We start from the raw sequence: 21785 nt of genomic DNA on the forward strand, positions 1-21785 counted from the left end.
CCACTGTAATCACCAGTCATTGTAAACACTATTAGCTTCCTCGTTTTCACTTTATAAGCCATCTTGTAACTTCATGCCCCTGCATTTCGCATCAGTCTTTGAATTTCGAACCTTCCGGTTCGTGAACTGCTTTTATAGGCATAATAAACTCTTACTAAATACAGTTTAGTAACAGTATTTAAGCTGAAACTCCAATACTTTGGCCACCTGATTCGAAGAACTGACTCATTGGAAAAGACCCTGATGCTGGGAAAGATTGAAGGCAGGAAGAGAAGGGGACCACAGAGGATGAAATGGTTGGATGGTATCACCGACTCAATGGATGTTTGAACAAGCTCTGGGAGATGGAAAAGGACAAAGAAGCCTGGCTTGCTGCAGTCCATGGGGTTGCAAGGGTCAGACATGACTAAGTGACTGAATTGAACTGAACTGAAATACTGTTTATTGACTTGGTGCTTTTAGTTCAGCTAGTTCTGGATTTTTGAAAGTACTCAGCTTCTTAGGGGCAGAGCTGGGATGAGAACCCACATCTCCCCATCCAGCTTCATGCTCTTGCCACAACCCCACTGCCCAGACTTTTGTCTGATCTACAGTAGTCATATGAGGATGTGAGAGTTGGACCATTAAGAAGGCTGAGTGCTCAACTGTGGGGCTGGAGAAGACTCTTGAGAGTCTGTTGGACAGCAAGGAGAGCAAACCAGTCAATCCTAAAGGAAATTAACCCTGATTATTCACTGGACTGATGCTGAAGCTGAAGCTCCAATATTTTGGCCACCTACTTTGAAGAGCTGACTCTTGGAAAAGACCCTGATGCCGTGGGCAAAGTCTTTCACTATGTGGGGTTTCAAGAGAAGAAACAGGAAATTGTGTCTTTGAGGAAGGTCCTGGGAATGTTTGTGGAATGAATGAATGAAGGAGCATGATGGGGTAACGGGAGCTCTGGGAGAGACTGAACAGGAGAGGTGGTTGATCTCTTCATCAAAAGAAAGGGTCAGAAAGTCCCCTGTGTCACCTTGGGAGGTAAATTGAAGTGAAGTGAAGTAGCTCAGTCATGTCCAACTCCTAGCGACCCCATAGACTGTAGCCTACCAGGCTCCTCCATCCATGGGATTTTCCAGGCAAGAGTACTGAAGTGGGTTGCCATTTCCTTCTCCTGAGGAAATAAAGAGGCTTCTCTGTGATGGGGAAAGGGTTCCCCTAGACAACAACCCAATTGTCCTGGAAAGGGGGTGTCATTGGAATTCCTATGTGTTCCGGACCATCTCGGGGCTGCCGTTAGAAAGGCAGGATGGGAAGTGGATCTGGGGGTGGGCTTTGAAAGGAAGGGCAGCTAGCACTTGGGATTTGGGCCCTGAGGAAATAGGTATGTGTCTGGGGCTGCCCTCTTAGCAACGTGACAGGCTGAAAACAAAGAAGGGATCTTTTCATGCCCCGAAGACACCCAAAACAAGGTGCTGCCATTGAATGGAAGTCCCCGTCTGTATGATCAGACCACCCAACGTGGCTGTTCTCTTGCCCTCTGTACCTTCCCGACCCGTCCCTGCCTCACCTACACCCTCCTCACCCGACTGACCTTCCCTCTTAACCATAGCGGAGAAGGCAATGGCACCCCACTCCAGTGTTCTTGCCTGGAAAATCCCATGGGCGGGGGAGTCTGGTGGGCTGCCATCTATGGGGTCGCACAGAGTCGGATATGACTGAAGCGACTTAGCAGCAGCAACAGCTTAACCATAGAGCCTAATCTCGGGGGTAAGCCTACATACTGGCTCCCGGCCCCAGCTGGCGCTTGTTGTAATCTTTCCATCAGAACTGCTCCACCAAGGTGATTTATTAAAGGGGCAGTGCAAGGCGTGGGGCTCTGCAGGTTTCCCTGGCGACCGACAAACCCATCTGACGTCAATTCCCTCTGTAACTGGTACCCTCCCTCCTTTCCCAGAAGTAAAGACTCCTGGTGAGGTGTCTCTCCAGGGCCTTGCTTCAGTATGTAAGATCCCCCCCATCCATTAAACCATGGAGGCCTCTGTTGCTGACCCCAGGCTCTTTCTTCTGACTTGAGGCTGGGCAAGTACAGCGCTGGCAGGCCTGAGGGGTGCAGCCCAAGCCGTCCTTTGCATCCTTGAGCTGCTGTTTGCCGGTGACGAGGTGTGGCCAGAGCAGTGCTGGCTGCAGACTGGCTGGACAGTGGGGCTTTTGTGTGGAAGGCACCAGAGGCTCTCAGACCTTGAGAGTTTGGGGCAAATGATGTGTGTGTGGATGTGTGTCTTTGTGACCTGGTTTCTGGTTTTATCTGCCTCTGTGTGTCTGGAGCAGGATATGCCTGTTCCTGAAGACACGGGGTGCGGGAAGGGGGCGGGGGGTCTCCGCAGGAAGCCTCTGAGTTACTGTCTAGTTTTGAAAGATGAGAGCAATGTTTTATTTGGCACATCACTTTTAAACATCTCCGTTTTGTATCTCTCATCTGCTTCTCACCATACCCTGTGAGGCAGGCAGGGAGACACCTCTATTTTCTCACGGAGAGGATTGCCTCCTGTGGAGATCAGTTAGCGGGAGGCTGTCTTTCCCCTATGGCTCCTTTCACGTTTCCATGGTCCTGGCTAGGGACGACAGGAAGGATGAGACTGAATCTGTCGAGGGGAGCTTCTTTCTAGTCTGGGGGGAAAGTCCAGCCCACGGTGACATCCAGCATGATGTGAAACCAGGTGTGTTGTCTTAAAATATCACTGCAATAAGGGTTCAGAAAGGGAGAGTCTGGGTCTTCTCCTTTTCCAAAAGAGTATTAAAACCAGCTTGTTGAGTGCCATGAAAAGGCCTCTTGAAGCAATCAAAACATTTCAGAGAAAGTAAACACAAAAATATACTGAAAATATAAACAGATTAGTGAGAAAGAAAAAAAATACTTTGGGGAGAAATGTCAAAGTCCAAATTTAGTGCTTTGAGAAAGAAAATTAATAAAATTGACAACTTCTGACAAGATTTATCAGATCAAAAAAGAGAGAAGGCATAATAAGTAAATAATATTGGGAATATAAAAAGGGGACATACCTGAAGGGACAGCAGAGACCTAAATAATAGAGATTATAAACAACTGTGTGCCAATAAATCTTACAACTGCAGAAAATGTATTATCTATGGATCTCTCTTAGAAAAACTGACTCAAGAAGACAGAAAAGTTAAATGTCTGTAACTAATAAAGACAGGAATCAGTAGCAAAGTTTTAAGCCTTAAATGAAAATTGTCCATTTGCAACAACCTGGGGGGACCTGGAGGGTGTCATGCTGAGTGCAATGATCAGAGACAAACACTGTATGTTATCACTGACATGTGGAGCCTAAAAAATAAACAAATGAAATAACAAAACAGAAACAGACCCACAGGCATAGAGAATCAAGTCAGTCAGTTCAGTCGCTCAGTCAGCGACCCCATGAACCGCAGCACGCCAGGCCTCCTTGTCCATCACCAACTCCCGGAGGCCACCCAAATTCATGTCCATTGAGTTGCTGATGCCATCCAACCATCTCATCCTCTGTCGTCCCCTTATCCTCCTGCCTTCAATCTTTCCCAGCATCAGGGTCTTTTCCAATGAGTCAGCTCTTTGCATCACGTGGCCAAAGTATTGGAGTTTCAGCTTCAGCATCAGTCCTTCCAATGAACACCCAGGACTAAGAGAATAAAGTAGTGGTACCCGATGGGGAGAGGGAAGGGAGGTGGGCAGGGCAGGGGCAGAGGGTTAAGAGGCACAAACTACTGTGTACAAAGTGAATAAAGAAGTGCCAAGGATATACTCTACAGAACAGGGAATGTAGCCAACATTTTATTGTAACTATAAATAGAGTATAATCTATAAAATGTGAATCACTATCTTTTTTTTTCATTACATTTTGCTTTTTTTTCCCATTTATTTTTATTAGTTGGAGGCTAATTACTTTACAATATTGTAGTGGTTTTTGTCATACATGACATGAATCAGCCATGGATTTACATGTGTTCCCCATCCCGATCCCCCCTCCCGCCTCCCTCCCCATCCCATCCCTCTGGGTCATCCCAGTGCACCAGCCCTGAGCACTTGTCTCATGCATCCAACCTGGGCTGGTGATCTGTTTCACCCTTGATAGTATACTTGTTTCAATGCTATTCTCTCAGAACATCCCACCCTCGCCTTCTCCCCCAGAGTCCCAAAGTCTGTTCTATACATCTGTGTCTCTTTTTCTGTTTTGCATATAGGGTGATCGTTACCATCTTTTAAAATTCCATATATATGCATTAGTATACTGTATTGGTGTTTATCTTTCTGGCTTCACTCTGTATAATGGGCTCCAGTTTCATCCATCTCATTAGAACTGATTCAAATGTATTCTTTTTAATGGCTGAGTAATATTCCATTGTGTATGAATCACTATCTTATACACTTGAAACTAATATAATATTATAAATCAACTATATCTCAATTTAAAAAAATAAATAATAGAAGACTAATGAGAGCCTGACTGTGTAGCACAGGGAACTCCAGTCTTGATGCTAAGTGGTGTCCTAAATGAGAAGGAAATACAAAAAAAAGAGTGGTGTAATATATATATGTGTGTGTATATATATACATCACAGCTTTTGAACTGTGTTGCTGGAGAAGATTCTTGAGAGTCCCCTGGACTGCAAGGAGATCAAACCAGTCAATCCTAAAGGAAATCAATCCTGAATATTCATTGGAAGGACTGATGCTGAAGCTGAAGCTCCAATACTTTGGCTCTGATGCAAAGAGCTGACCCTTTAGAAAAGACCTTGATGCTGGGAAAAATTGAAGGTGGGAGGAGAAGGGGACGACAGAGGATGAGATGGTTGGATGACATCAGTTACTCGATGGACATGAGTTTGAGCAAGCACCAGGAATTGGAGGACTGATCTTCTTTAGGATGAACTGGTTTAGAGCCCTTATAAATAAGAGGAGGCCAGAGTGTTAGCTCTTTTCTCTGCCCTATGAGGATACAAGAAGTCAACAGTCTGCAACCTGGAGGAGGGCCCTTACCAGAACCAGACCCATGCTGGCATCCTAACTCCAGACTTACAACCTCTAGAACTGTGAGAAAGAAGTCTCAGTTGTCACCCGGTTTATAGTATTTTGTCATAGCAGCCTAAGACAAATTTATCCCAGAAGTGCAAAATTGGCTCAACATTTGGAAACCAATCAGTGTCACTCGCCACATTGACAATTTAAAAGGAAAAAGCACGTGATCATCCTAATGGGTGCAGCAGAGCTTTAAGTAAACAGAGTATAAGCAAATACTCGAGAAAAGTCATCGAGCACTTAAGCATCATATTCAATGGGGAAATATTTAAAAGCGTTTCTTTTAATATCAGTCATAAGAAAAAGAGGTCCACTATCATTTCTACTTCATATTATAAAAGATCAATGTTGTATATACTAACTGTTCAATAATAAAAGAGAAAAAATATCAGAAAAGAAGTTTTAAAAAATTGTGTAGTTAGATAGTAAATTCAAATTATGAAAACTCCTTGGTGGTCTAGTGGTTAGAACTCCACGCTTTCATGGCCAAGGGCTGGGGCTTGATCCCTGGTTGGGGAACTAAGATCTCACAGGCAGTATGGCCAAAAATAAATAACTTATTTAATTAAATAAATAACTTATTTAATAATAAATAATTTATTAAATTATATAAATCAAATAACTTATTAAATAATAACAAATAACTTATTAATTAAATAATATTCATATTATAAACATTAATGTTATTAAATATCAATATATATTAATATAATGGCATTATATATTAGTTATATAATCAAACATAAAATATATTATTAAATAGAAATAAATATATTATTATATTAATTATAACATTACTATATTAATATAAATAATATTTTATATTATTAATATTTATATTAATTTATATTACTAATTAAACAATTATTAAACAACTTATTAAATTATATGAATTAAATAAATAACTTATTAAATAAAACAAATAACTTATTTAATTAAATAACTTATTTAATTAAATAAATAAATTCATATCCAATAGGGATTTTCTTTTTTTTTTAAGATTTTGTTTTAATGTGGACCATTTTTTGTCTTTATTGAATTTGTTATAACATGGCTTCTGTTTTACCTTTTTTTTTTATTGCCACGAGGTATGTGGGATCTTAGCTCCCCCAAGGATAGAAACTTGCATCTCTTCCTTGCATTGGCAGAAGTATTAACTACGGGACCACCAGGGAAATCTCAAATAGGAATTTTCATGGAAATCAGAAGGCTATTCTAAACATTTTTGGAAGAACAAAGGATAGCCAAGTTACTCCTGAAAAGAAAACCAAAGAGAGGGATTAAGCCTACCACTTTCAGGATTTATTATAAATCCACAGGAATTAAGATGTGTGATATTAGCTCAGGGGTAGATAAATTAGACCCATGGAACAGAATGGAGAGCCCAGTGTTTATGACATTGATTGTGGTAACGATTTCACGGGTCTGTACTTAACTCCAAACTCATCAGGTTGTACACATTAAATATGTGCAGCTTTTTGTAGGTCAATCATACCGAAATAGAGTGGTTTGAAGAAAAAAATAATGAGCACAGAAACATTCCCACTCTTGTAAGGAAAGCTGATGTGTATTAGAGCTGTCACTGCAGATCAGTGGGGAAAAGAGACAGCAATAAATAAACAGTGCTGGATGACTGTCAATCATTTGGGGAGGAAATAAAAATGACCCACACTTCACACCATATAAGTCCCTTACATAGGAATGAGTTCCATTCTGAGAGCACATTCGTAAGTCCAGTTTGTTTGTAAGTCCAACAAAGTTCGCCTAGGTGCCCAACTATCGCAGTTGGCTGTATAGTACTGTATGACTGAAGCGACTTAGCAGCAGCAGCAGCATATAGGTTTATAACATTTTTCACATGAATAATACACAAAAAAAACAAAAAATAAAACATTTTTAATCTCACAGTATAGTACCATGAAAAGTATACTAGTACCAGCTACATCACCACTGCCTTTACACTTGCTTCCGGACATCCTGGGCTTGAAATAAAGCCACTGCACTACTGTGCTCTATAGCACTCTACAGGAAAGGACGCAAAAGCACAACCCTTGTAGACGATGCACACACATGTGCGCCAGACATGTGAGCTCACTTCTGTGACTGGACTTGTGAACACACATTTGCATCTTTGAAAGTTCACAACGTGAAGGTTCATATGTAGAGAGAGGACATACCGCACAAAAATTCAGTTCCAGATGAATCAAGAACTTAAATATGAAAGACATCACTTTAAAAGATACAGGACTTCCTTGGTGGCCCAGCGGCTGACTCCCCACCCCCAGGGAGGTGGCAGGAGGCACAGGTTTAATCCCTGGTAGGGGACGTTCTGTACTGCCCTGCTGGCTCAGACGATAAAAAAATCCGCCTGCACTGCGGGAGGCCTGAGTTCAATCCCTGGGTCGGGAAGATCCCCTGGAGGAGGGAATGGCAAACCATTCCAGTATTCTTGCCTGGAGGATCTCTATGGACAGAGGAGTCTGGTGGGCTACAGTCCATGGGATCACAAGGCGTTGGACATGACTGGGCACAGCATACAGAGGAAGTTCTGCATACCGTGCAGTCTGGCCAAGAAGAAAAGAGAAAAAATTATATATGTATAATAAAAATATAAAGATATAGAATTTAATAACTTGAGACAATGAATTATTAAACACACACAAAAGCACAAAATCATAATACAATTTTTTAAATAAGATCAATCTGACAATGTTAAAATTTAGACCAGTTCATCAGAAGAGACTAAAAAATATGGACAGGGAAGCTTTAAACTGGGAGAAGGAAATTGCACCACATAACCAGCAAAGAGTATGTATTTAGACTCTGGAGGACTTCCCTGGTGACCCAGTGGTTAAGAATCCGCCTGCCAATGCAGGGGACTCAGGTTCCATCCCTGGTCTGGGAAGATTCCACATGCCACGGAGCAATTAAGCTTGTGTGCCACAACTACTGAGCCTGCAATTCACAACACCTGAAGCCAGCGTGCCTGAAGTCAGTGCTCTGCAACAAGAGAAGCTACCGCAATGAGAAGCGGCAACTAGAGAGTTGCTTGCAGCAACTAGGGAAAGGCTGAGTGGCAATGAAGACCCAGTGCAGCCATAAATAAATAAAAACAAAAGTCTTACTTAAAAAATAATGTCTCTAGAGTCTGAAGTCTGTATCAAAAACTACAACTACTTAGAAAATGACATTGCAGCAAAAGACAAGTACATGCATTTCATAGAAGAGATACCATGAATGGCCAAAACATCTTTGAAAAGATGTTCAAACTCATTAGTAATTAAAGAAATGTACATTAAAACTAAGATATAATAACTTTATGACTACCAGATGGGCGAAATTTAAAACCTGAACATACGAAGGGCCAGTAAGGCTGAGAAACAATGGGAATATGCATAGGCCATTGGTGGAAGTGTAAATTGGTACACTCGCTTTGGGGACATATTATTATACCTGTCTGCCCTAAGAAATCTGTGACTCCATTCCATTCTTAGGGAAGGAAAGCCTTACACAGTCTCAACAAGAAAAACATCATTCTAATAACCAAACCTGTAATAAGTCAAACAGACAATCCAGCCCTAAAGCCATGAAAGGAGAATAAGATCTATAGTCTATTACACCTTGAGCTGGCTTCTTTTTAGTTACAATCTGATTGAGCATTTTAAAAACAAAACAGTCCCAATTAAAACATTTCAATTGTAAAATACACCCTAGACTTCAAACTTAATACAAAAGAAAAAACAATAACCTTTTTTTTTCTGAAATTATTTAACTAACCAGCCCCTAAAATAATTAAAACCCTCATCAACTTCACACATAGCTGCTCATTAAGGAAGATTAAGCCATGTAAATAAGGGTAACAAACATACACTTTCACATTAATCATTTGTGGAATCTAAATCCAGAAAAGCTGGATTTAGAAAAGGCAGAGGAACCAGAGATTAAATTGCCAACATCTGCTGGATCATCGAAAGAGCAAGAGAGTTCCAGAAAAACATCTACTTCTGCCTTATTGACTATGCCAAAGCCTTTGACTATGTGGATCACAACAAACTGTGGAGAAATTCTTCAAGAGAAGAGAATACCAAGCCACCTTACCTGCCTCCTGAGAAATCAGGTCAAGAAGCAACAGTTACACATGGCAACAGACTGGTTCCAAATCATGAAAGGAGTAGGTCAAGGCTGTATATTGTCACCCTGCTTATTTAAAATATACAGAGTAAATTATGAGAAATGCTGGACTGGATGAAGCACAAGCTGGAATCAAGACTGCTGGCAGAAATATCAATAACATCAGATAGGCAGATGACACCACCCTTACTGGCAGAAAATGAAGAACTAAAAAGCCTCTTCATCAAACTGAAAGAGAAGAGTGAAAATGTTAGCTTAAAACTCAACACTCAAAAAATGAAGATCACAGCATCTGGTCCCACCACTTCATGGCAAATAGATGGGGAAACAGTGGAAGAATTTATTTTTGGGGGGCTCCAAAATCACTGCAGCCATGAAATTAAAAGACGCTCGCTCCTTGGAAGAAAAGATACAAGCAACCTAAACAGCATATTACAAAGCAGAGACATTAACTTTGCCAACAAAAGTCCGTCTAATAAAAAATGCGCTTTTTCCAATAATCATGTATGGATATGAGAATTGAACTATATAGAAAGCTGAGTACCAAACAATTGATGCTTTTTAACTGTATTGTTGGAAAAGACTTTTCACATACAAATTAAACCTGAATTTTCATTAAAGACCGATGTTGAAACTGAAATCCCAATATTTGGACCACCTGATGTGAAAAACTGACTCAGCGACATATGAGCTGATTAAAATAAGAATATATTTATAACACGGAAACACTTTCACACCAATCATCGGAGGTGACGTTACAAACGCGCGGAAAACAACACTTGCTAAAAAGCTTCCTTTCATTCACCAGCGACTGAGGGAGTAAAGTAACTCAGTCATCTCTAACTCTTTACAACCCCATGAATTGTAGTTTACTAGCCCTCTCTGTTTATGAGAGTTTCTAGGTAAGGACACTGACGCGGATTGCCATTTTCTTCCGCAAAGAAATCTTCCTAATTTGAGAACCGAGCCCATATTGCAACAAAGTGTTTTATGTTCTGGGGCATCTAGATAAACCACCTGACAACTTCTACACTAGCAAAGTATAAGTCTTTTATTAACACGTATAAGTAGCCTTGCCAAAGCAAGGCCTCAAAAAATTAGTTTAAGACTCAGAGTTGTTCCTCTCCACGGAAATCTTTAGTAAAAGGCGAAAGATTTATACGATCTGAAGAGAAACCAGAGTATAACCTACCCACTTGTAATTCACTTCTAGGGTAACAGAAACTCCTAGATCAGTGATAGTGACTAGCTAACACCGAGAGCCAATGCCTGAACAAAAATTTCTAGATTACTCTGTAAACAAGGGTCTAATTTCAGAAGACATAGGTAAAAGAAAATTTGAAGTTTTATCATTTTAAACGTGTACCGTGTGCAGTGCACGGTGGGTATGCAAATAAGGCAAGTGGGCGGCCTTCCAGCTCGGGAAAGCTCGTCTTCACGCAGCGCCCCTGTGTCGTCACTAGGGGGCGGAGCGGCGGCCGGGCTGGCTGGCGGCCACACGCCGCACCGAGCCGAGACCCAGCTTTTAGATGTTTTGTCTATGTGTATGTCTGAGTTTGATTTCTGTTAAAGACTTCGCTGTTAAAGTTGAAAAAGAAAAAAAAAAAAAATAGCAAGCGATTGGCACAAAATTCATGACCGTGGCTCCTCCCTTCGGTGGATTGAGGGTTTTCAAAGTTTGACAATTTCCTTTTTCTTGAACTGCGTGGTGGGCGCACAAGTGTTTTGTCTGTTTGTACCGTGCACGTCCAAGATGTACACTCTGGAATATTCTGCCGTATGAGAAAAATTCATAGCCGTGTCCTGTTTAAAATTGGAGCTTTGGATATTCCCAGGGGGTCCAGTGGTTGGGGCTCTAGCTCTCACTCCCGGCTGGTTCCTTTCCTGGTAGGGGAACTAAGATCACTCAAACTGCAAAGGCCAAAAAAAAAAAAATAATAATAATAATAATAAAAATAAAATAATAATAATAATAATGGCGCTTGCCGCGCTGGGTTTCAGATCTCCTGCCTCCTGCCTCCTCACCTGATGCTTACTTGTGGCGATGAAATCTTGTTATTTCAGTTTCAGACCTCGAGTCTCATCTTATCTAGAAGACAAACCAAAAAACCCCATGAGCTGTACCCTCCTATGCAGTGCTCAGGAACACGCGCCAACAGTCTCCTTAATGATTGTGGTAACCGAAAGTCTTGGGAAAGGAAATTGCAGTTCTTTTTTTGATTCTTTTCTGGAGGCTGCATCAATATTCCACTTCCCAACTTTGACGCCTTCTCTGAGTTGTCATGTTTGGTTTGCTAGTTCTTCTGCTCACAATACATTTGCCATTATATTTGATTTAAATTTGTCGAAAACAGCTTTTGGGGGATATAATCCACTTACCACATAGTTCACCCATTTAAACTGTACACTTCAAGTGGCTTTTAGCATATTCAGAATCGTGCGATCATCTCCACAATGTGGTGGCGCTAGTGGTAAAGAACCTGCCTGCCAATGCCGGAGACTTGAGAGATTCAGGTTCGATCCTTGGGTCGGGAAGATCCCCTGGAGATGCAAATGGCAACCCACTCCAGTATCGTTGCCAGGGGAACCCCATGGACAGAGGAGCCCGGCAGGCTGCAGTCCATTGGGGTTGGGAAGAGTCGGATACGACTGAAGTGACTTGACAGGCATGCACACAACAATGGTGTTTTTGTTTTGTTTTGGCAGGCCTGTGAACCATATGGGATCTTGGTTCCCTAACTAGGGGTGAAACGTGAGCCTCCTGCAGTGGAGGAAGGGAGTCCTAACCACTGAACTGCCAGGAAAGTCCCCACAATCTAGTTTTAGGACATTTTCATCAACCCCAGAAAGGAACAGTTCCCATTAGCAGTTATTCCCCAGCTCTCCCATCCCCCAGCCTCTGCCAAATACTAACTACTTTCTGTCCCTGGTGGCTCAGAGGTTAAAGCATCTGCCTGCAGTGCAGGAGACCCGGGTTTGATCCCTGGGTCGGGAAGATCCCCTGGAGAAGGAAATGGCAACCCACTCCAGTACTCTTGCCTAGAGAATCCCATGGACTGAGAAGACTGGTAGGCTACAGTCCACGGGGGTCGCAAAGAGTCGGACACGACTGAGCGACTTCACTTTCACTTTATGTCTCTAAAGTGCCTATTCTAGACCTTTCACACCAGTGAAAGCATACAACCTGTGGCTTTTTGTGACCTGCTTCCTTTATTTAGCCTGTTTCTGAGATTAATTCACACCATTCATTCATCCATTCATTTGAGATTCCTTTGCCTTCTTCCATATTTCACAGTGTGATGGGGAGTTAAAGACCCATGGTGGTGCAGTGTTCTCCCCCTATGAGGAGAGTTACACCTCACAGGGCTTGGCCAGGGGCTCAGTCGCTGAGGGGACAGGAAAAGAGTGTTTCTCCGATCCTAGATTGGGGGGGACCTTTGGTCTCCTTCATTCTGAAAGGGTCCTGGGCAGCTTTCACTGGCTAGAGAACTACAAGGAGGGTTAACTTGTTTTTTAGCCGTTCCAAGCTCCATGGACGTTTCCAGGACTTCTGACTCCAGAGCATGGGCTCACCTCTGATTGTAAATATGGGGTTTGAGGGGCTGGAACAATTTGTTTATAGTGTGCCTGGAATTTCCATTTCTGGCAACAATTCATACTAATATGTAAGATAAGGTGGCAGTTCCCAACCTGTTTGGCAGCGGGGACCAGTTTCATAGAAGACATGTTTTCCATGGTTGGGAGTGTGGGGGATGGTTTCATGATGATTCAAGTGCATTACACTTATTGTGCACTTTATTTCTATTATTATTACATCAGCTCCACATCAGATCATCAGGCATACTAAAAAATATAAAACATAAAAACATATATAAAAAATATAAAACATAAAAACCTTTATTGGAATTTTTTGATTGAAATTGTGATTTGTTTTTGTCTTCTTCCTGACTCTAAAGGGAGCATTTATAACACTTTGTTACATGTGGTGTTTGCTCCAGGTTTTTGGTTGCTAAAACTCTTCCTTAGGTTAGGCAGATGTTAAATTTTACCTATATTGTTGTTCAGTCACTTAGTGAAGTGAAATTGCTCAGTCGTGTCCAACTCTTTGCGACCCCATGGACAGTAGCCTGCACCATGCTCCTCCGTTCATGGGATTTTCTAGGCAAGAGTACTGGAGTGGGTTGCCATTTCCTTCTCCAGGGAATCTTCCCGACCCAGGAATCGAACCCAGGTCTCCTGCATTGTAGACAGACGCTTTACTGTCTGAGCCACCAGGGAAGTCCTCAGTTTTATTTATATCGTTCAGTTGCTCAGTTATGTTCGGCTCTTTATGACCCCATGGACGGCAGTACGCTAGGCTTCCCTGTCCTTCACCATCTCCTGGAGCTTGCTCAAACTTATGTCCATCAAGTTAGTGATGCCATGCAATCTCATCATCTGTTGGCCCCTTCTCCCTCCTTCAATTCTTCCCAGCATCAGGGTCTTTTCTAATGAGTCGGCTCTTCGTATCAGGTGGCCAAAGCTTCAATTTCAGCATCAGTCTTTCCAATGAATATTCAGGATTGATTTCCTTTAGGATGGACTGGTTTGATCTCCTTGCAGTCCAAGGGACTGTCAAGTGTCTTCTCCGCAACATCACATCTAAATGTATAATGAATGGGTATTTGAATTTATTCAATACTTTTTCTGCATTTGCGGAATTATTATAGAATGCTTTTGCTCTAATCTCTTCCAATGAGGATCTACATTAAGATATCAGTGTTAAATCAGTCTTATCTGTTCTTGTGGATTATTCTTTAGTTCCTTTTTGTTGTGGTAGGATCCCAGAGGACACAGCTACAAGTGGCCGGTCTGAGACTTAGAGCAACACCTAATCCTTTCAGATTCTGCAGTGGAGAAGCACGGTTCTGTGCAAGGTAAACTGGGCCTCCGGGTCTCAGCTCCTGTCCCTCTCTCCTTTCTGCTGCAGCCTCTGTTGGCCACAAGAGGGCGCTTGCTTCCCCTGTTCGTGCTCAATTCTGCCACAAGGACCTACGTGCTGCCCGGCGACCGCATGGCCTGTAGCCAGTCTTTTCTGTTCATGGGATTCTCCAGGCAAGAATACTGGAGTGGGTTGCCATTTCCTCCTCCAGGGGATCTTCCCCACCTAGGGAGACAACCCGCCTCTCTTGTCTCCCGCGTTGGCAGGCGGGTTCTTTACCACTAGCGCCACCTGGGAAGAAACTTTGAAAACGTAAACATGAAGTTGCTCAGTCGTGTCCGACTCTTCGCGACCCCATGGACTGTAGCCCGCCAGGCTCCTCTGTCCATGGGGATCCTTCAGGTAAGAATACCGAAGTGGGTTGCCACTTTCTTCTCCAGGGGATTTCTCCCGACCCAGGGATCGAACCTGGGTCTCCCGCAAGGCGGGCAGACTCTTTATCCTCTGCGCCACCAGGGAAGATACTTTAGGTACAGAAAAATTACACACTTTTCCCAAAATAAATAACATTAAATGCTAAAGAATCACACTGAGCAAAGAAACGAGAACAGGGCTGTAACTCCAAAATAGTGGCTCAAAGAAAAGAAACAGTCTTATGAAAGTACTCTAACTTTTAAATAAGATTAGCGTTGGAAACTCCCTGGCAATCGAAAGGTTAGGACGCTGTGCTTTTACTGCCGAGGTCCCAGGTTCAATTCCTGGCGGCTCACTAGCTTTGTTGTGTCTGACTCTGCGACCCCACAGACTGCAGCACTCCAGGCTTCCTTGTCGTTCGCCATCTCTGCTCAACACAAGTCCATTGAGTTGGTGATGTTTTTTATGTTGTCCCCGTCTCCTCCACAGGATTTACCTAAGTATATAGCATTTAAGACACATGTGAAAAACCCTGTATGTAAAAGCACCTCCATAACTAATATATTAACAGAACAACGTTTTGGGAATATACTGGAAGAATCTACTTGCTTCAATAAGCTATATTAATAAAAGCTGCTTCACCTCTTTATTTTTACTAACTTTGATGAGGTAAATAGATACCTCAGAAAAAGACCTTTAAAAGCAAACGAACGACAAAACCCAAAGATCATACTATACATACTCCTCCTGTATTTGCAAATAAAGGACACATTACTGCTAACTAACACTTGAACTTCTGTAAATCACCTATGAAAACACACCAATTCTTTCTTTTAGACAGCAATAAGTAGCCTTGCTTAATGCAAGGCTTCAAAAAATTGGTTTAACACTCAGACTTGTTTCTCTCCACGGAAATCTTTAGTAAAAGGCGAAAGATTTATACGTTTATGAAGAGAAACCCGAGCATACCTGTTGCTGACCATAATTCGTTTTTCCAGTAACTACAACTCCTACTACACTGATGGTGACTATTTGCAAAGTTACTACCTGAGGAAATTTATTCAAGGAATTCTGAAAATAATGTTTTCACACTTAGAAAGTTCAACTAAGTAAAATTTTATTTAAATTAAACTCGAAAACTATTAAACTATTTGCAGTGCATTGTGGGTATGCAAATGAGTCGGAGTGATCGCCGAAAATATCTTAGCACCAACTTTAAGGGCCAAAGCCGTGGCTTGGCTGCCTATGATCTAAACTCCGGCTTGGTCTAGTAGAGACATTTTGAGTTTATCTGTTTGCACACTGGGACTTTGATATCTTTTTTTTCTTTTTTGGTATCTTTTAAATAAAATAATTTTCTGATAGTTGAGGTTGGGGCGGGCCTTGAGGATAGATAGCAAAGTAATTGTTCGTATGAAGTCCAGAATAGTGGTTACTTACAGTAGGGAGTGATGAGTGTGACTGGGGAAAGGACCACAGAGAGTTTCAAAGGTGTTGGCACTATCTTTCTTCTTAAACTGGGAGGGGGGCAGCAAGGTACATTTTTAAAAAGTTTTCTTTATTTTGATGTGGATCATTTTTAAAGTCTTTGTTGAATTTGTTACAATAATGCTTCTGTTTTATATTTTTTGGTTTTTTGACCTCAAGGCATGTGGGATTTTAGTTCCTTGATCAAGAATCAAACCTGTACCCTCCTGCATTGGAATGCCAAGTCTTAACCACTGGACCACCAGGGAAGTCCCCATTTTATTACATTTTCCATTATATTTAGATATCATATAACATCATGTACCATATTCATGAGCATTGTGAATCTTCCCCATCATTGACGTCTATTTTTATGTATTTTCATCTAGCTTTTTAAATTAAATATTTTATTAAAAAAAAAAACACACGCCTCTTTTTGTCTGCATTATTGCTTTTGCACAGGCTTTCTCTAGTTGTGGCAAGCAGGGGCTACTCTTCATTGTGGTGCTGGCCTTCCCATTGCCGTGGATTCTCTCGTTTCGGAGCACAGGCTGTAGGTGCGTGGGCTTCATTAGTTGCGGCACATAGGCTGGATAGTTGCCGCTCACAGGCTCTGGAGCTCACGCTTAGTTGCTCCAAGGCATGTGGAATCTTCCTGGACCAGGGGCTGAACCCATGCCCCAGGCACTGGCAGGCAGATTTTTATCACTAAGGCACCAGGGAAGTCCCTCATAGTTTTATAAATTTATAACAAAGATTTTTTTGGTTAGATTTACTTTACCCTTAATACATTGTAGTTTTGGGGGCTAGTATAGATTTTTAAAATACTGAGCCAGTGTGCCTAGAGCTCCTGATCTGCAACAAGAGAAGCCAATGCAATGAGCAGCCCACTGCAAGGAAGACCCAGGGCAGCCAAAAATAAGTAAATAAAATATATATTAAAAAGGGCTTCCCAGGTGGTGCCAGTGGTAAAGAACCCGTCTGCCAATACAAGAGATATAAGAGATGCCAGCTTGATCCCAGGGTCCAGAAGATCCCCTGGAGGAGGGCATAGCAACCCGCTCCAGTATTCTTGCCTGGAGAATCCCATGGACAGAGGAGCCTGATGGGCTACAGTCCATAGGGTTGGTTGCAAAGAGTTGGACACGACTGAAGTGACTTAGCATGCACATATATAAAGACAAAAATGATCCTGCATCTTCATTTTGTACTGGACCTCAAAAGTTATTTGGTGGAATTGTTTTGATTAAGCTAATAGCATTGTACTCCTAGTATGTTGCATTTTTTTTCTTCTTGCAGTGTAGGTGGATATTGAGTTAATCATGTTTCCCCTTTTAATATATAAATATAGAAAATTATACTCATAGATTTTGTATCATAAATTAACTCTGCATGTATAACCTAAACTCAATTTAGCAACATCGGCTTTTTAAGTAGACTTAATTTTGTAAGAAAAGTTTCAAACATTTTAAAATTCTAAAGAAAAATTGTGAAGATAATGCAGAGTTTCCGTATACCCCACACCCAGTCATCCCAATCACTAATGTTATCAATATGGTACATTTGTTATAACTAATGAATCAACAGTCCATAGTTTATTCAGATTTCCTTGGTTTTTATCTAATGTCATTTTTGTGTTCAAGGATCCTACCCAGGATACTACATTTTACTTAGTAGTTATGTCTCCTTAGGGTCCTCTGGCCTCCGAGTTTCTTAGACTTTCCTTGTTCTGATGCTTTTGAGTTCTGAGGTATACTGGTATTTCATAGACTCCTCTTCTACGGGTGTTTTTCTTGTGTGTGTGGTTGTACTGTCTTTGTTGTGGTTGTGAGGCTGTTCCTTGCAGTGCCTGGGGCTTCTCTAGTTGAAGCGCATGGTCTTAGTTGCCCCACAGCAGTTTTAGTTTCCTGACCAGGGATCAAACCGATGTCCTCTGCATCGGAGTGTGGACCCTTAACCACTGGACCACCAACGAAGGCCCCCTTCCCCCACTGGGATTTGTCTGATGTTTTCTCACGATTGGTGGTGGTGGTGGTTTAGTTGCTAAGTCATGTTCGACTCTTGCACCTCCACGGACTATAGGCCACCAGGCTCCTCTGTCCATGGGATTTCCCAGGCAAGGATACAGGAATGGGTTGCCATTTCCTTCGCCAGGGGATCTTCCTGACCCTGGGATTAAACTTGCGTCTCCTGCATTGCAGGTGGATTCTTTACTGACTGAGCTGCCAGGGAAACCCTTTCTCATGATCAGACTAGGGTAATGTGTTTTTGAGAGGAAGTCTACATAGGTGTATTGCTATTTTCATCATTTCATTTCAAAGGTATATACATCAACATAATTTATCACTGTTGATATGATGACATTAATCAGCTCTAGAGAGGGGATGGGGATGGGGGTTGAATCAATCACCAGTGGTCAATGATTGGATCAACCATGCCTAACTAATGAGGCCTCCATAAAAGTCCAAAAAGGACGGGGTTCAGAGAGCTCTGGGGTTTCTGAACATGTAGTGATCCTGGGGGAATGGTAAGCCCCCCGAAAGAGCATGGAGAAAGCCCCTTCCCACATATTTGCCCTGTCATTGCTTTCATTGGACTCCTCCTGTGATTCTATATTTTTATACTCTAGGAAGTTAACTTTTTCTGAATTCTGTGAACCACAGCAGCAAATTAATCAAATCCAAGGAGGGGGACATGGAAGCCTCTGATTTACAGCTAGTTGGTCAGAAGCACAGGTGATAACCTGGCCTTGAGATTGCAACAGAAAATTATGAGACATGCAAAGATATAGGAAAGCGTGACTCATACACTGGGGAAAAAACAGTCAACAAAACCTGCCTGTGAAAGCAACCAGATGTTGGGTTTAACAGGCAAACTTCAAAGTAACCTTTATAAATATGTTCAAGGAACTAAAGGAAGTGATTGAAGAAATAAAGGTAGGAATAAGGATAATGTTACATCAAATAGAGACTACTTTATTGATAGAAATGAAAGAGAAATTATTCAAAAAGAAACAAATGGAAATGCTGGAGTTGAAAAGTATGATAATTGAAATGAAAATTTCACTAGAGGGCTCAGTGGTAGATGTAAACTGACAGAAGAAAGAACCAGCAAATTTGAAGATAGACTGAGAGAGATTACGTAATCCAAGAACAGAGAGGAAAACACTGAGGAAAAATGACCGGAGCCTCAGAGAAATGTGGAACACCATTAAACACATCAACATATGTGTAATGGGAGTACCAGAAGAAGGGACAAGAGAAAGGAAGAGAAAAAATATGTGATGAAGTAACAGCTAAAAACGTCCCAGATTATAAAAATAACCATTTACACGTCCAGGAATCTAATGGATTCCAAATAAAATACATTCAGTGAGTTCCACAGACACAGCACAGTATTGAATAAAAATGCCCAAAGCCAAAGACAAGCAGGGAATCTTGAAAGCAGCAAGAGAATAATGCCTCATCACTTACTCATAATAGCCAAAAGGTAGAGGCAATCCAAATGACCACTCAGTAATGAATGGATAAACAAAAGGTAGTATATGCAGATGATGGAATAATATTCAGCCCTAAAAAGAATGAAGTATTGATGCATGCTACAACATGGACTTTGAAAACATCATACTCTAAGTGAAAGAACAAGTCACAAAACACCACATAGTGTATGACTCCATTATGTGAAATATCCAGAAAGGTCAAACCTAAAGAGATAGAAAGCAGATTAATGGTTGCTTAGGGCTGCGGTACTTGAGAGCATAGGGTGGTGATAGCCTAAGTATACAGGATTTCTTTTTGATGTGGTGATAATGTTTTTAAATTCACGACAGTGATGGTTGCACATATCTGCAAATGTACTAAAAACTCTTGTTTTGTACTTTAAATGTAAATTGTATGGGCTGTGGATTATATTTCAATAAAGCTGCTTTAAAGAAATAAAAAGAATCACAGTGATATGGAACTAGATAACCCAGCTTGCTTTTAAGAACTCCCAGAATCTACAGTGGCATCCTCAGAGACTTTTCCACACCCCCTGAAACATGGGTATGAACAGTGCGACTCTCATTTCATGTGTGAGATAGCATACTCAGTGAAAAGCATATTTCAGGTATTCAGCCAACAAACAACCCTTGAGGCCAGTAAGGTGGCCTTGTCTGAGGGTCCACAGTGAGGAGGAGCAATAGTTCCCAGACCCCCTGCCTCCCTGCCATAGGCTCTGCCTTTCTGGGTCTGACCTTTGGCAGTCATGTTAGAGTTCCTGAGTCCCTTGAAGCTCCCAGGATTTTCAGGGCACTAACGGTCTTTTTGGAATGAAAACACAATCACAGAAAACTAATCAAACTGATCACATGGCCCACAGGCTTGTCTAACTCAATGAAACTATGAGCAATGCTGTGTAGGGCCACCGAAGTTGGACGGGTCATGGTAGAGAGATCTGACAAACTGTGGTCCACTGGAGAAGGGAATGGCAAACCACTTCAGTATTCTTGCCTTGAGAACCCCATGAACAGTATGAAAAGGCAAAAAGATAGGACACTGAAAGATGAACTCCCCAGGTCAGAGGGTGCCCAATGTGCTACTACAGTGGAGAAGAGTGGAGAAGTAACTCCAGAAAGAATCAAGAGATGAAGCCAAAGCAAAAAACACCACCCAGTTGTGGATGTGACTGGTGATGGAAGAGAAGTCTGATGCTGTAAAGAACAATATTGCATAGGAACCTGGAATGTTAGGTCCATGAATCAAGGTAAATTGGAAGTGGTCAAACAGGAGATGGCAAGAGTGAACATCAACATTTTAGGAATCAGTGAACTAAAATGGACTGGAATAGGCAAATTTAACTCAGATGGCTATTATATCTACTACTGTGGGCAAGAATCCCTTAGAAGAAATGGAGTAGCCCTCATAGTCAACTAAAGAGTCTGAAATGCAGTACTTGGGTGCAATCTGAAAAATGACAGAATGATCTGTGTTCGTTTCCAAGGCAAACCATTCAATACCACGGTAATCCAAGTCTATGCCCAAATCAGTAATGCTGAAGAAGCTGAAGCTGAATGATTCTATGAAGATCTATAAGACCTTCTAGAACTAACACCCAAAAAAGATGTCCTTTTCATTATAGAAGACTGGAATGCAAAAGTAGGAAGTCAAGAGATACCTGGAGAAACAGGCAAATTTGGCCTTGGAGTACGCAATGAAGCAGGGCAAAAGCTAACAGAGTTTTGCCAAGAGAACACACTGGTCATAGCAAACATCCTTTTCCAACAACACAAGAGAAGACTCTACACATGGACATCACCAGATGGTCAATACCGAAATCAGGTTGATTATATTCTTGGCAGTTAAAGGTGGAGAAGCTCTATACAGTCAGCAAAAATAAGACCGGGGGCTGACTGTGGCTCAGATCATAAACTCCGTATTGCAAAATTCAAATTTAAATTGAAGAAAATAGGGAAAACCACTGGGACAATCAGGTATGACCTAAATCAAATCCCTTACGATTATACAGTGGAAGTGACAAATAGATTCAGGGATTAGATCTGATAGAGTCTCTGCCTGGAGAGCTATGGACGGAGGTTTGTGACATTGTACAGGAGGCAGTGATCCAGACCATCCCCAAGAAAAAGAAATGCAAAAAGGCAAAACAGTTGTCTGAGGAGGCCTTACAAATAGGTGAGAAAAGAAGAGAAGCTAAAGGCAGAGGAGAAAAGGAAAGATATACCCATTTGAATGCAGAGTTCCAAAGAATAGCAAGCAGAGATAAGAAAGCCTTCCTCAGTGTTCAGTGCAAAGAAATAGA

At 41.7% G+C, this 21785-nt stretch overlaps 2 non-coding genes across 2 annotated transcripts; both read right to left on the minus strand.

Annotated features, from left to right (window-relative positions):
• Positions 1–10256: 10256 nt before the first annotated feature.
• Positions 10257–10372, minus strand: LOC133067597 (U5 spliceosomal RNA). Its single transcript, XR_009695365.1, has one exon. It is a non-coding gene; the product is annotated as a U5 spliceosomal RNA (small nuclear RNA).
• A 4999-nt stretch (positions 10373–15371) lies between these two features.
• LOC133067598 (U5 spliceosomal RNA) lies at positions 15372–15489 on the minus strand. Its single transcript, XR_009695366.1, has one exon. It is a non-coding gene; the product is annotated as a U5 spliceosomal RNA (small nuclear RNA).
• Between the last annotated feature and the right edge of the window lie 6296 nt (positions 15490–21785).

Source organism: Dama dama, chromosome 12 (genome assembly GCF_033118175.1).
Source record: "Dama dama isolate Ldn47 chromosome 12, ASM3311817v1, whole genome shotgun sequence".
Lineage (NCBI taxonomy): Eukaryota > Metazoa > Chordata > Mammalia > Artiodactyla > Cervidae > Dama > Dama dama.